Genomic DNA, 16,276 nt, shown 5'->3' with positions numbered 1-16,276 from the left:
CTGACCCTGGGCTCAAACAACGCCAGTTTCTGCCCGGACATGCTAGCTGCACAGAGAAAAACACCAGCCAATGTGTTAGTGTGGTTCAGCACCGCCAGCTGTTCCCCCGCTGTGTAGCCGGCATCGTGTCCAGCACAAGCCACGCTGGCACAACCGACCAAAAGCTGCCACCAGTGCAGGCTTCGGCCTACACTTTGCTCCTCTCCTCCTCCTCCTGCTGACCCTGGGCTCTAACACCGCTAGTTTTTGCCCGGACATGCAATCTGCACAGAGAAAAACACCAGTCAATGTGTCAGTGGGGTTCAGCAACGCCAGCTGTTCCCCTGCTGTGTAGCTTGCAACGTGACCTGCAAACGCCACGCAGGCACATGAACTGAAATTGAAGGGAGCCTGCCCCCCACCCCCCCAGGTGTTTCTATGTATAACAGCCACCTTGTACAGCAGTACTGCTGCATTTGTACAAGGTGGCTGACTTTTTCTCCTTGCACACGTGGAACTCAACAAGTACAAAATGTGTCTCATTACAGACCATTACAATGTCCCTGAGGTGTGACTTTCCTTTTTAATGACACGCAGCACCCCCATTGTTAGCGCTGCCCGTCTCCTGACATCATTGGTTGGCTGGCTGTGCCTGTGCGTCCCCCCTGCCCGACACAACGCCCCCCGTTGTCTCATATATTTTGACTGCGAGGGTGTGATTGATGGGCACGAGCAGTGCATATGTTCCCCTGTTTTCACTCCCCTCCTTCCGCCTTCTTCTGACTGTGCGGCCTCATGGCCGCGGCATGCGATAAGGGATCAGCTGAGGCCGCCCAGTCTGAAGCAGGTGTAAGGACATGTGTGAGCGGCGAACATATTTACTGCACAAGGCCACGAATCCCAGCACCGCAGTGTGACTTTAGGAAAAGCCACTGTGGGTCTGGGATTTATGGCCATCGTTAACCGCACCGGCCAACATGAAATGAGGTCATGAGACGGCCTGCACTAACAGGGTATTGCCAAGGGATAACACAAGAGCGCAGTTTCCTGTACTGCAAATAACAACGGTAAGGAATCTGCGCACAGCACCTAGGTGTAAATTTGTACACCTGTGCTGCGTCTCCTTAAAAAGACTAGTAGTCACGCCTCCACTACTGTTTGACAGTATAATGGGCTAAATAGTGTACGTGTTTAATTCAGCGTGTGCAAGGAGCAAAATTAAATAGAGCAACCTTTGACTTGTGCATCAATAATGCTGTTCAAGGTGTGGCTCTTGTACCTTGCAACACCTGAGGGGGGGGTTAAAGGTAACCTTTGAAATTGGTTCAACTAGGCTTTGGCCAACACTCTGCTCCTCTACTCCTCCTGCTGACCCTGGGCTCAAACACCGCTAGTTTTTGCCCGGAAATGCTAGCTGCACAGAGAAAAACACCAGCCAATGTGTTAGTGGGGTTCAGCACCGCCAGCTGTTCCCCTGCTGTGTAGTCGGCAACGTGTCCAGCACAAGCCACGCTGGCACAACAGAACAAAAGCTGCCACCAGTGCAGGCTTCGGCCTACACTTTGCTCCTCTCCTCCTCCTGCTGACCCTGGGCTCAAACAACGCCAGTTTCTGCCCGGACATGCTAGCTGCACAGAGAAAAACACCAGCCAATGTGTTAGTGGGGTTCAGCACCGCCAGCTGTTCCCCTGCTGTGCAGCTTGCAACGTGACCTGCAAACGCCACGCAGGCACATGAACTGAAATTGAAGGGAGCCTGGCCACCACCCCCAGGTGTTTCTATGTATAACAGCCACCTTGTACAGCAGTACTGCTGCATTTGTACAAGGTGGCTGACGTTTTCTCCTTGCCCACGTGGAACTCAACACGTACAAAATGTGTCTCTTTGAGACCATTCCACTGTCCCTGAGGTGTGACTTTCCTTTCTAATGATACGCAGCACCCCCCTTGGTAGCGCTTCCCGTCTTCTGACATCATTGGTTGGCTACTTGCGCCTGTTCGTCCGCCCTGCCTGAATAAAATGCTCCTCGTTGTCTTAATTATTTTGACTGCGAGGGTGTGATTGATGGGCACGAGCAGTGCATATCTTCGCCTGTCTTAACTCATCTCCTTCCGCCTTCTTCAGACTGTGCAGCCTCATGGCCGCGGCATGCGAGAAGGGATCAGCAGAGGCCGCCCAGTCTGAAGCAGGTGTAAGGACGTGTGTGAGCGGCCAAAATATTTACTGCTCAAGGCCACGAATCCCAGCACCGCAGTGTGGCTTTATGAAAAGACACTGTGGGTCTGGGATTTATGGCCATCGTTAACCGCACCGGCCAACATGAAATGAGGTCATAAGATGGGCAGCGCTAACAGGGCATTGCCAAGGGATAACACAAGAGCGCAGACTCCTGTACAGCAAATAACAACGCTCAGGAAGCTGCGCCAAGCACCAAGGCGTTATTTTGGACACCTGTGCTGCGTCTCATCAAAAAACCAAGTCACGCATCCACTACAGTTTGACTGTAGAATGGGGTAAATTGTGTATGTCTTTCATTCAGCGTGTGCAAGTAGACAAATTAATAGAGCAACCTTTCACTTGTGCAGCATTAATACTGCACAAGGTGTGTCTCTTGTACTTTGTAACACCTGAGGGGGGGGTTAAAGGTTTCCTTTGAAATTGGTTCAACTAGGCTTCGGCCTACACTCTGCTCCTCTCCTCCTCCTCCTGCTTCAACACGGGCTCTAACATCGCAAGTTTTTGCCCGCAAGTGCTAGCTGCACAGATAAAAACACACGCCATTGTGTTAGTGGGGTTCAGCAACGCCAGCTGTTCCCCCAGTGTGTAGCCGGCAAAGTGTCCTGCAAACGCAACGCAGACACAAAGCTGCCTCCAGTGCAGGCTTCGGCCTACACTCATCTCCCCCTGCTTACCCTTTGCTCCAACACCGCTAGTTGGGGCTCTAGGAAGACAATCTTTAATAGGCAAGGCAACGCATCCGGGTTCCAGCACCGCCAGCTGGTTCTCGGCAGTGTTCTTGTCACAGGTACTCCCTCGTGCCAAGCCTGGTTTCAGCACCGTCAGCTGTTTCCGGGTTGTGTCAACTTCACTGAGACGCCTATGCTTGCCCCGTCGTGGGGCGGTCGAGTTAGCCAACTCCAGGGTGCCTCCAGTTTAGGAGCTTCCTATGTGGGCTGCGTGAACTGGTAGTCAAGGCTGGTTCTGTAGTGCCAGTAGGCCCAGCTCCCCCTGTAGGACTGTTGGGGTTCGGTAACTGCGGCTGCCTCGCGGCCTAGCTGTTCTCTCCTCTCCTGTGGGCCTTCGGGTCCACCACCTGGTTCCAGCACCGTCAGCTGGTTCCGGGCCGAGCCTTTGGCTTAGGTGCCTCCTCCTGGGTATCCGAGTTCCGCCAACGCCAGGCGGTCCTTGGTAGTGCTTTTAAGCGCGGGCACCTACAGCTTAGTAACCGGGTTCCAGCACCGTCAGCTGGTCCTCGGTCGTGCCATTGGCTCTTGCACACTGGGGCAACGCATCCGGGTTCCAGCACCGCCAGCTGGTTCTCGGCAGTGTTCTTGTCACAGGTACTCCCTCGTGCCAAGCCTGGTTTCAGCACCGTCAGCTGTTTCCGGGTTGTGTCAACTTCACTGAGACGCCTATGCTTGCCCCGTCGTGGGGCGGTCGAGTTAGCCAACTCCAGGGTGCCTCCAGTTTAGGAGCTTCCTATGTGGGCTGCGTGAACTGGTAGTCAAGGCTGGTTCTGTAGTGCCAGTAGGCCCAGCTCCCCCTGTAGGACTGTTGGGGTTCGGTAACTGCGGCTGCCTCGCGGCCTAGCTGTTCTCTCCTCTCCTGTGGGCCTTGGGGTCCACCACCTGGTTCCAGCACCGTCAGCTGGTTCCGGGCCGAGCCTTTGGCTAAGGTGCCTCCTCCTGGGTATCCGAGTTCCGCCAACGCCAGGCGGTCCTTGGTAGTGCTTTTAAGCGCGGGCACCTACAGCTTAGTAACCGGGTTCCAGCACCGTCAGCTGGTCCTCGGTCGTGCCATTGGCTCTTGCACACTGGGGCAACGCATCCGGGTTCCAGCACCGCCAGCTGGTTCTCGGCAGTGTTCTTGTCACAGGTACTCCCTCGTGCCAAGCCTGGTTTCAGCACCGTCAGCTGTTTCCGGGTTGTGTCAACTTCACTGAGACGCCTATGCTTGCCCCGTCGTGGGGCGGTCGAGTTAGCCAACTCCAGGGTGCCTCCAGTTTAGGAGCTTCCTATGTGGGCTGCGTGAACTGGTAGTCAAGGCTGGTTCTGTAGTGCCAGTAGGCCCAGCTCCCCCTGTAGGACTGTTGGGGTTCGGTAACTGCGGCTGCCTCGCGGCCTAGCTGTTCTCTCCTCTCCTGTGGGCCTTCGGGTCCACCACCTGGTTCCAGCACCGTCAGCTGGTTCCGGGCCGAGCCTTTGGCTTAGGTGCCTCCTCCTGGGTATCCGAGTTCCGCCAACGCCAGGCGGTCCTTGGTAGTGCTTTTAAGCGCGGGCACCTACAGCTTAGTAACCGGGTTCCAGCACCGTCAGCTGGTCCTCGGTCGTGCCATTGGCTCTTGCACACTGGGGCAACGCATCCGGGTTCCAGCACCGCCAGCTGGTTCTCGGCAGTGTTCTTGTCACAGGTACTCCCTCGTGCCAAGCCTGGTTTCAGCACCGTCAGCTGTTTCCGGGTTGTGTCAACTTCACTGAGACGCCTATGCTTGCCCCGTCGTGGGGCGGTCGAGTTAGCCAACTCCAGGGTGCCTCCAGTTTAGGAGCTTCCTATGTGGGCTGCGTGAACTGGTAGTCAAGGCTGGTTCTGTAGTGCCAGTAGGCCCAGCTCCCCCTGTAGGACTGTTGGGGTTCGGTAACTGCGGCTGCCTCGCGGCCTAGCTGTTCTCTCCTCTCCTGTGGGCCTTGGGGTCCACCACCTGGTTCCAGCACCGTCAGCTGGTTCCGGGCCGAGCCTTTGGCTAAGGTGCCTCCTCCTGGGTATCCGAGTTCCGCCAACGCCAGGCGGTCCTTGGTAGTGCTTTTAAGCGCGGGCACCTACAGCTTAGTAACCGGGTTCCAGCACCGTCAGCTGGTCCTCGGTCGTGCCATTGGCTCTTGCACACTGGGGCAACGCATCCGGGTTCCAGCACCGCCAGCTGGTTCTCGGCAGTGTTCTTGTCACAGGTACTCCCTCGTGCCAAGCCTGGTTTCAGCACCGTCAGCTGTTTCCGGGTTGTGTCAACTTCACTGAGACGCCTATGCTTGCCCCGTCGTGGGGCGGTCGAGTTAGCCAACTCCAGGGTGCCTCCAGTTTAGGAGCTTCCTATGTGGGCTGCGTGAACTGGTAGTCAAGGCTGGTTCTGTAGTGCCAGTAGGCCCAGCTCCCCCTGTAGGACTGTTGGGGTTCGGTAACTGCGGCTGCCTCGCGGCCTAGCTGTTCTCTCCTCTCCTGTGGGCCTTGGGGTCCACCACCTGGTTCCAGCACCGTCAGCTGGTTCCGGGCCGAGCCTTTGGCTAAGGTGCCTCCTCCTGGGTATCCGAGTTCCGCCAACGCCAGGCGGTCCTTGGTAGTGCTTTTAAGCGCGGGCACCTACAGCTTAGTAACCGGGTTCCAGCACCGTCAGCTGGTCCTCGGTCGTGCCATTGGCTCTTGCACACTGGGGCAACGCATCCGGGTTCCAGCACCGCCAGCTGGTTCTCGGCAGTGTTCTTGTCACAGGTACTCCCTCGTGCCAAGCCTGGTTTCAGCACCGTCAGCTGTTTCCGGGTTGTGTCAACTTCACTGAGACGCCTATGCTTGCCCCGTCGTGGGGCGGTCGAGTTAGCCAACTCCAGGGTGCCTCCAGTTTAGGAGCTTCCTATGTGGGCTGCGTGAACTGGTAGTCAAGGCTGGTTCTGTAGTGCCAGTAGGCCCAGCTCCCCCTGTAGGACTGTTGGGGTTCGGTAACTGCGGCTGCCTCGCGGCCTAGCTGTTCTCTCCTCTCCTGTGGGCCTTCGGGTCCACCACCTGGTTCCAGCACCGTCAGCTGGTTCCGGGCCGAGCCTTTGGCTTAGGTGCCTCCTCCTGGGTATCCGAGTTCCGCCAACGCCAGGCGGTCCTTGGTAGTGCTTTTAAGCGCGGGCACCTACAGCTTAGTAACCGGGTTCCAGCACCGTCAGCTGGTCCTCGGTCGTGCCATTGGCTCTTGCACACTGGGGCAACGCATCCGGGTTCCAGCACCGCCAGCTGGTTCTCGGCAGTGTTCTTGTCACAGGTACTCCCTCGTGCCAAGCCTGGTTTCAGCACCGTCAGCTGTTTCCGGGTTGTGTCAACTTCACTGAGACGCCTATGCTTGCCCCGTCGTGGGGCGGTCGAGTTAGCCAACTCCAGGGTGCCTCCAGTTTAGGAGCTTCCTATGTGGGCTGCGTGAACTGGTAGTCAAGGCTGGTTCTGTAGTGCCAGTAGGCCCAGCTCCCCCTGTAGGACTGTTGGGGTTCGGTAACTGCGGCTGCCTCGCGGCCTAGCTGTTCTCTCCTCTCCTGTGGGCCTTGGGGTCCACCACCTGGTTCCAGCACCGTCAGCTGGTTCCGGGCCGAGCCTTTGGCTAAGGTGCCTCCTCCTGGGTATCCGAGTTCCGCCAACGCCAGGCGGTCCTTGGTAGTGCTTTTAAGCGCGGGCACCTACAGCTTAGTAACCGGGTTCCAGCACCGTCAGCTGGTCCTCGGTCGTGCCATTGGCTCTTGCACACTGGGGCAACACATCCGGGTTCCAGCACCGCCAGCTGGTTCTCGGCAGTGTTCTTGTCACAGGTACTCCCTCGTGCCAAGCCTGGTTTCAGCACCGTCAGCTGTTTCCGGGTTGTGTCAACTTCACTGAGACGCCTATGCTTGCCCCGTCGTGGGGCGGTCGAGTTAGCCAACTCCAGGGTGCCTCCAGTTTAGGAGCTTCCTATGTGGGCTGCGTGAACTGGTAGTCAAGGCTGGTTCTGTAGTGCCAGTAGGCCCAGCTCCCCCTGTAGGACTGTTGGGGTTCGGTAACTGCGGCTGCCTCGCGGCCTAGCTGTTCTCTCCTCTCCTGTGGGCCTTCGGGTCCACCACCTGGTTCCAGCACCGTCAGCTGGTTCCGGGCCGAGCCTTTGGCTTAGGTGCCTCCTCCTGGGTATCCGAGTTCCGCCAACGCCAGGCGGTCCTTGGTAGTGCTTTTAAGCGCGGGCACCTACAGCTTAGTAACCGGGTTCCAGCACCGTCAGCTGGTCCTCGGTCGTGCCATTGGCTCTTGCACACTGGGGCAACGCATCCGGGTTCCAGCACCGCCAGCTGGTTCTCGGCAGTGTTCTTGTCACAGGTACTCCCTCGTGCCAAGCCTGGTTTCAGCACCGTCAGCTGTTTCCGGGTTGTGTCAACTTCACTGAGACGCCTATGCTTGCCCCGTCGTGGGGCGGTCGAGTTAGCCAACTCCAGGGTGCCTCCAGTTTAGGAGCTTCCTATGTGGGCTGCGTGAACTGGTAGTCAAGGCTGGTTCTGTAGTGCCAGTAGGCCCAGCTCCCCCTGTAGGACTGTTGGGGTTCGGTAACTGCGGCTGCCTCGCGGCCTAGCTGTTCTCTCCTCTCCTGTGGGCCTTCGGGTCCACCACCTGGTTCCAGCACCGTCAGCTGGTTCCGGGCCGAGCCTTTGGCTAAGGTGCCTCCTCCTGGGTATCCGAGTTCCGCCAACGCCAGGCGGTCCTTGGTAGTGCTTTTAAGCGCGGGCACCTACAGCTTAGTAACCGGGTTCCAGCACCGTCAGCTGGTCCTCGGTCGTGCCATTGGCTCTTGCACACTGGGGCAACGCATCCGGGTTCCAGCACCGCCAGCTGGTTCTCGACAGTGTTCTTGTCACAGGTACTCCCTCGTGCCAAGCCTGGTTTCAGCACCGTCAGCTGTTTCCGGGTTGTGTCAACTTCACTGAGACGCCTATGCTTGCCCCGTCGTGGGGCGGTCGAGTTAGCCAACTCCAGGGTGCCTCCAGTTTAGGAGCTTCCTATGTGGGCTGCGTGAACTGGTAGTCAAGGCTGGTTCTGTAGTGCCAGTAGGCCCAGCTCCCCCTGTAGGACTGTTGGGGTTCGGTAACTGCGGCTGCCTCGCGGCCTAGCTGTTCTCTCCTCTCCTGTGGGCCTTGGGGTCCACCACCTGGTTCCAGCACCGTCAGCTGGTTCCGGGCCGAGCCTTTGGCTTAGGTGCCTCCTCCTGGGTATCCGAGTTCCGCCAACGCCAGGCGGTCCTTGGTAGTGCTTTTAAGCGCGGGCACCTACAGCTTAGTAACCGGGTTCCAGCACCGTCAGCTGGTCCTCGGTCGTGCCATTGGCTCTTGCACACTGGGGCAACGCATCCGGGTTCCAGCACCGCCAGCTGGTTCTCGGCAGTGTTCTTGTCACAGGTACTCCCTCGTGCCAAGCCTGGTTTCAGCACCGTCAGCTGTTTCCGGGTTGTGTCAACTTCACTGAGACGCCTATGCTTGCCCCGTCGTGGGGCGGTCGAGTTAGCCAACTCCAGGGTGCCTCCAGTTTAGGAGCTTCCTATGTGGGCTGCGTGAACTGGTAGTCAAGGCTGGTTCTGTAGTGCCAGTAGGCCCAGCTCCCCCTGTAGGACTGTTGGGGTTCGGTAACTGCGGCTGCCTCGCGGCCTAGCTGTTCTCTCCTCTCCTGTGGGCCTTCGGGTCCACCACCTGGTTCCAGCACCGTCAGCTGGTTCTCGGCAGTGTCTTTTGCTCTTGTACCTTCTGCTCCCCATCCTGGTTCCAGTACCGTCAGCTGGTTCCGGGCAGAGCCTTTGGCTTAGGTGCCTCCTTCTGGGTATCCAAGTTCCACCAATGTCAGGTGGTCCTTGGTAGTGCTTTCAGGCACGGGTACCTCCTGCTTAGTAACCGGGTTCCAGTAACGTCAGCTGGTCCTTGGTAGTTCCATTGGCTCTTGGACATTCGGCTACCCATCCGGGTTCCAGTACCGTCAGCTGGTTCTCGGCAGTGTCTTTTGCTCTTGTACCTTCTGCTCCCCATCCTGGTTCCAGTAACGTCATCTGGTTCCGGGCAGAGCCTTTGGCTTAGGTGCCTCCTTCTGGGTATCCGAGTTCCGCCAATGTCAGGCGGTCCTTGGTAGTGCTTTTTAGCACGGGTACCTCCTGCTTAGTAACCGGGTTCCAGTAACGTCAGCTGGTCCTCGGTAGTTCCATAGGCTCTTGAACCTTCGGGTAGCCATCCGAGTTCCAGTTCCATCAGCTGGTTCTTGGCATTTTCTCAGCCTTCTTGTACCTTCTGCTACATTTCCAAGTTGAAGACCCTAACGTCGACAACCCGGAAGACCACCCCGATGACGACGACCCGGAAGACCACCCCGATGACGACGACGACGACGACGGCGGAGACGACGACGGCTGAGACGACGACGGCGGAGATGACGACACTGGAGACGAAGACCCTGGAGACGACAACATGGAAGACCGAGAAGCAGAAGAACAAGAGGCTGCAGAACAAAGAGCAGAAGAACATTAAGCATAAGACTTAATATCAGAGCAAAAGATATTATCTAAATTATATGCAGAAGAAGACTAAGCAGTGTATGGGGGTGAGTCCGTTCCTCCTCGTGGTGCCCCTGGATAAAGCCTGATGCTGCAGGCCAAACTGAACGCGGACAAATGTAACTTTTGTGACTGGCAGAACGGAAGGTGTAATCTTCCAACTTTTATAGATAACAACTACGGGAATGCCTGTCACAAATGAGAATATGATGAAGAAGTAGAATAGGAAGAATAATAACAGTGGAATAAAAAGAATATGTAGAATAGGAAGAATAATAATAGTTGAAGAAAATGAATATGAAGAATGTAATAAAAAAAAAAATAGGTAGAAGATGAAGAAGAAGATGAATAAGGTGAAGAAGTTGATGTCAAGGATGCTGATGATGATGAAGATGAAAGTGTGGGAAAAGAAAAAAAAAAAAAAGAAAAAAAAGAAGGGGAAGGGCGTGGAATAGTGAAACATCAATATCTGACAAAATAAAAAAAATTTACATACTCAATATCTTTTTCAATCCGAACTTCTTTAAAAAAAAAAAAAAAACATGCTATTCTATTTGATTGGACTAATCCTCATTGCCTTTAATGTCTCCGCCACCTCCCCCATACATCCTACATTATTCTTAGTTGTTTTCCTTCAGGTAGAATGAACCTACAAGGAAAGAAAGGGTTTATTTTAATTCCGATATTTTGGTCCCATTGACTTGCATTGGGATCGGGTATCGGTATCGGCGATATCCGATATTTTTTGAATATCGGCCGATCCAAACCGATACCGATACTTTCCGATATCGGAAGGTATCGCTCAACACTACTTATAAGTTGAAGCTGCCAGCCTCTTTCAGTCAGCTTGAGTCCCTTCTTCAAGCATCCTGGTGCTACACCTGCTCCCATCAGCTCCGAGGATGTATTTGAATTGAGAAATATCTTAACCTTTAGGAAGGTGAGAGGAAGACCATTTTTCTTTGTCTATTGGAATGGATTTGGAACCGAAGAAAGGTCTTGGTAGCCCAAATAATATAATCATGCTCCACTTCTTCTACAGAAAGTCCTAGCAGGCTTGAGGAAGAGGGGGCGTGCAGATAGGCCCTGCACATGTGTCCTTCCTCCTTCCAGCATGGATGCCGTGTGTTTCCTTATTCGTGCATGTTAAACCCACTCATAAAGGGCTAGAGTGTGTGTCTGAAAATTTCCTCAGCTAATAGCAAGGAGACGTTTGATATTCAAGGCACCCTCCCCTATTGGGAGGTGCCTTAACAACTTTAGTATTTAGAGTGTTTCCTGCTACCAAGTTGTAAGATCCCTGTAACTGTGCTTCCTGAACCTGATCGTGTTTGTCCTGCCTGCACCTGATGCTGCTTGCCCTGTCTTAACTAGTTACTGTCAGACCTGATGTAATCTGTTCCTGAGCCAGCCCTGACGTTACAAAGTCCAGAGCCTGATCTGTCTTGCCCGCACCTATCCCGCTACCTTCACAAGTTCAGTCTGAACCTGCACCTGTGATCCTGTACCTGATTCCGTCCTGTGTTCCTGAGCCTATCTGATCCATTACTGATCCAACATGTATTTTGACTTCCAGCCACACATCCCCGTTATCTAGTCCCTGTCCAGTCCTACTTCCCTGTTTCTTTGGGGGTCAGATGCCGTGGCTCCAGGGTCCGTTCAGGAGTAGCACCTGGTGTCTACCTGAATTCAAGTCTAACCACACCATCAGTGGCTCTACTGAAGAACCAGGTGGTCACTTAGTTACGCCCCTCCAGGTTTTCCCCAGACCATGGCATAGTGGTTCCCCAACCACATGTGTAAATATGAAGAAAGGTCGATATATACATTTAATGTATATGTCCAGAGCAATAGTATAACAAAGTGTAAAAACATTTTTTTACATTCCTCCTGCAGTGTCTGCTGTAAAGGAAATGTATAGTTGACTAAATATTCCACTGGAAAATCAAAAGAAAAAAACAAGGATCCCTAAAAAATAACTTTTAATGAATGAAGTTTGAAAACATTCCAAAATTGGAGACAAAGCACCAAATATTGAAGAGACTACCATTGGAAAATAAATACGGTATATCTCAGTAGTGTGTCCTACTGTGCCCTGCACGTCCACTGTACTGACCCCTGCCTGGCAGTGGAGGTTGGCAACCTAAGTTTCAGCGGTAGGCGCCCCCACTCAACAGGGCTCGCCATGATGTCCCTACAAATCGTCCATTAAAGCCTCAAATATTAAGGAAAAAAATATCCCTTATTTGTTATTATTTTTTTTTTCATTTTTTTCTATTTTTGATTTTTACATTTTTTGGTGTTTTTTTTCACATGGGCAATGGGAGTATTGGGACACAATTTTGGTAGCCATAGGGATTTGTAGGGACATCAGGATGAGCCCCGTCACATATCCCCAAAAATTAAAAAGTTATGGGTTACAGAACATGTAGACAAAAGGTACACTTTTTTTTTCTTTAAGGCTATGTGCACACGTCGGGATTTTATGCAGAATTTTCCTGAACAAAACTGGACTTTTTCCGCAGGAAATCTGCATGCATTTTCGGGCGTTTTTCTTCATTTTTTTGCGTTTTTTGTGTGGATTTTTCAGCAAAAAATCTGCAAAATTAATGAACATGCTGCGTATTTTCCGCGCGATGCGTGTTTATTATGGAAAAAAAATCGCAACATGTGAACAAAAATTGCGGAATGCAAATGATGGGATGCTGAATGTATGCGTTTTTTAAGCATTTTTGCCATGGAAAACTGCCAAAAAAACAAGCAAAATACGCAAAAAATCCAGAACGTGTGCACATAGCCTTACACATTTCCAATTTTTTTTTTCACCTCTTATATAAGAAAACTACACGTTTGGTATCTGCGTACTTGTACAGATCTGGAGAATCATATTACCAGATCAGTTTTACCATATAGTGAACATGGCAAAAAAAAAAAATAATAATAATTGTAGAATTACATTTTTTTTGCAACTTCAATGCACTTTGATTTTTTTTACGCTTTTTAGTGACAAAATGAATTATGTAATTCAAAAGTACAACTCGTCCTACAAAAAGCAAGCTATCATATGATTATGTGTACGCAAAAATAAAAAAGTTATAGCTCTTGGAAGAAGGGGAGGAAAAAACAAAAACTTAAAAATGGAAGGGGGTGAAGGGATTAATGTATCAGGTCTCTTTCACACGTCAGTGTCTCCGGTGAGTGTACTGACAGTTTTCTCATGTACCGGAGACACTGACACACATAGACCCAATCAAATGAATGGGTCTATGCACATGTCTCCGTGTTTTCATGGACCGTGTGTCCATGTTGAAAACACAGAGACATGTCTGTTTATCTCTGGCAGCACGGTCCGCAAAGCAGCCCGCACACGTGCACATGGAGAACAGTGTGCACTCTCCTTCGTGTGCACGCTACAGTAAGCGCTGTCCCCCCTGCATGTGGTGCTGAAGGCGGCATTCATCTCTTCTCCCCTGCAGGAGAGAAGAGATGAAAAATCAAGTTTTTGTTTTTTTTGTTAAAAATAAAGTTTGGGGGTCACCTCCCCCCTCCCATCCCCCATCCGCCCGCCTGCTTGTAGTGAAATGTTCACCCAGCTCCCGCGATGTCTCCTCACAGGGCCGGCAGCTTGTCCTGTGTGAGCGGTCACGTGGTACCGCTCATTACAGTGATGAATATGCGCATATTCATCACTGTAATGAGCAATACCATGTGACCGCTCACACAGGACAAGCTGCCGGCGCTGAGAGGAGACATTGCGGGAGCTGGGTGAGTATTTCTCTGCAAGTGGGCGGGCGCACGGGGGATGGGAGGCAGGAGGTGACCCCCAAACTTTATTTTTAACAAAAAAAAACAAAATTTGATTTTTCATCTCTTCTCTCCTGCAGGGGAGAAAAAATGTTAATTTTTTGATTTTCACAACTCAACGTTATAATTTTCTGTGAAGCATTTGGGGATTCAAGGTGCTCAACACGCATCGAGATAAATTCCTTGGGGTGTCTAGTTTCCAAAATGGGGTCACTTGTGGGGGATTTTCACTGTTTAGGCACATCAAAGGCTCTACAAATGTGACAAGACACCCGCAGACCATTAATTCAAAGTCTGCATCCAAAATGTTATTCCTTCCCCTCCATTTTCTCCCACATATGGGCTATCAACATACTCAGGAGAAATTGAACAACAGATTTTGAAATCCATTTTCTCCTGTGAAAATAACTTTTTTAAGCTAAAATAACACTTTTGCGGAAAATATGTGATTTTTTTTCACAACTTAACGTTATAGTTTTTTGTGAAGCTCCTGGGGGTAAAAGGTGCACACCACAGATCTAGATAAGGTTCTTGAGGGGCATAGTTTCCAACATGGGGCCACCTGTTAACTTTTCACTTCTTGAATATGGTTTTGAGGACCTTGAGAGGTGCAGTTTTTTGAAATGGTGGTACTTTTGGGTATTTTCTGTCATATAGACCCCTCAAAGTCACTTCAAATGTAATGTGATGTGCTCCCTAAATAAAAAGATATTTAATAAATAACAATTATCACATGTCTACTTTATATCAGCATTATTTTTTAAACATACTTTTTTGTTAGGAAGTTGGAAGGGTTTAAAAGTTTATCAACAATTTTTGATTTTTCCAACAAAATTTTGAAAACTAATTTTTCACATTTTGAAGGCCTCTACATGACAGAAAATACCAAAAAGTGGCATGTCACATTTGAAGAGCTCTTGACGTGCTAAAACTGCATAAATTTCTCACAAGTGACCTCATTTTGGAAACTGTACCTCTTGAGGAATTTATCTAGGGGTGGAGTGAACATTTCTAGCCTTTAGGCAATTCATAGAATTGGGCTGAGTCAAAGGAAAATTACAATTTTTTTCAACTAAAATGTTGCTTTGGCTCCAAATTTTAAATTTTCAAAAGGGATAATAGGAGGAAATGAACAGTACAGTTTGTTAAGCAATTTCTCCTGAAGGCGCCACTACCCCGCATGTGGTTGAAAAACTACTTTTGATGAACATTACACAGCTCAGAAGGGGAGGTGTCATGATCCAGGCTGAGGTTTATTTCTTGCTATGCTCTCCCCAGTCTGGTCATGCAGCTGTTAACTTTCCTCTGCCTCATTCTGGGATCTGTTTGGCTATTTCTGCCCACTGCTGCCTGCAAGCAGTGTCAGTTATAGTTCCTGCACAGGCTTGAGCGGCTGCCCTGTTACTCCATGATTTGTCCTCTGCCCATTTGCTGAGTCCCCGTGTTTTCCCACTCCTGCTACCCCACTTGACATAGTGTTTGTTCCCCGTGCTCTGACCTCCTGGTATCTGACCCAGCTTGACCTCTGTCTCGTTTGTCTGTCTCACGTTTCTGGCATTTCTGTTCCTGTCTGGCTTTTGACTTCTCTCGCTTGCATCTGACTACGTTTGTTGCTGGTTTCTCTGGTACTGCGCTTCCTGACCGTTACTGACTCGGCTTGTCTGACCACTCACTCGCTACCTTATGGCATCTGCGCTGCCGCACTGTGGTGCTACACTGAGAGCGCAACCTGTCTTCCTCCACCAGCTCCCCCTGTGCAAAATTACATTATAACTGACCCTAGCATTTAAAAAGAGGATTTCATTTTTTTTTCTCTGATCATGGATCCAATCCGTAATCTGGCGGACCAAGTGTCCAGTTTTACGCAGATGATGCAAGAATTGTCTGTGGAACATAGGACTCTGGCCACGTCCCAAACTCAATTACAGAAAGAATTGACTGAGACTGTCAAGACTGTGCAGGGGACCTCCTCTCATGCTGCCAGTAAGCCTGGTGATTCCATAGATGTCGCGTTACACTCCCCTGAACCCTCAGTTAAGCTTCCTCACACCTTTTCTGGTGAGAAGGATACATTTTGTATGTTCGGAGAGAGTTGTAAATTATTATTTTCACTCAGACCTTGATCATCGGGGAATGAGAGTCAGCGGGTGGGGATAATTATCTCCTTACTCAGGGAGGGTCCCCAATCTTGGGCTTTCTTGCTGCCCCCTAATGCCCCTGAATGGATGTCAGTGGATAGGTTTTTTGAGGCTTTAGGGTTTATCTATAATGAACCGGACTGTGTCACGGTGGTAGAGAACACTAACATGGGCCTTGCTCAGGGAAAGCTCTCAGTCGAGTGGTTTTGCTTTGAGTTTAAACGATGGTCCCTGGAAGCGTCCTGGAATGACTCTGCACACAGTTGCCAGATACGGAGAGGACTGTCTGATCATCTGAAGCACGCTCTGGCTCTCCATCCAAATCCTAGTTTCTTAGAGGAGGCTATGACTCAGGCCATCCGGATGGATCATAGGCTGTTGGAAAGGGGTGTTATACACCGGGAAGTTCTTCTATTCCAGAGTAATCCCGACATTACACCACATTCTGAGCCCATAGAGGTGGGGACCACCACTGTCAAAGAAAAGGAGAGGAGACGTTGACGGGAAGGGAGACTTTGCTTCTACTGCGTTAGTCCGGAACACTGGAAAAAGGACCGTCCCCCCTGTCCTCCGATCCCCAAGGTGCCGGGAAACACCTAAATCTGGGTAACTTTCGAGGAGTTTGCCCAGACTTTCAGGTACCTTTTTCCTCATTGCTTAAGTTACAATTGGAAGTGGAACCTTATGTTGAAATGTGTTGTATTCCCACTTTAGCTTTTTTGGACTGTGGATCATCTTTGAACGTGATTGACTCTGATTTGGTGGCCAAATGTAAGTTATGGACAGTTAGGTTGGGAACTCCCATCAGTATTGTGGCCATTGATAAAACTCCTCTTACTAAGAA

General features: G+C 51.2%; 1 protein-coding gene across 1 annotated transcript in view; it reads right to left on the bottom strand.

Annotated features, from left to right (window-relative positions):
* The window catches only part of TMEM100 (transmembrane protein 100), a 122,829-nt gene that overhangs the window by 68,426 nt on the left and 38,127 nt on the right, over nucleotides 1-16,276 (bottom strand). The window lies entirely within an intron of this gene.

This window comes from Ranitomeya imitator, chromosome 2 (assembly GCF_032444005.1).
Source record: "Ranitomeya imitator isolate aRanImi1 chromosome 2, aRanImi1.pri, whole genome shotgun sequence".
Lineage (NCBI taxonomy): Eukaryota > Metazoa > Chordata > Amphibia > Anura > Dendrobatidae > Ranitomeya > Ranitomeya imitator.
This window is presented reverse-complemented; position numbering and strand designations above follow the sequence as displayed.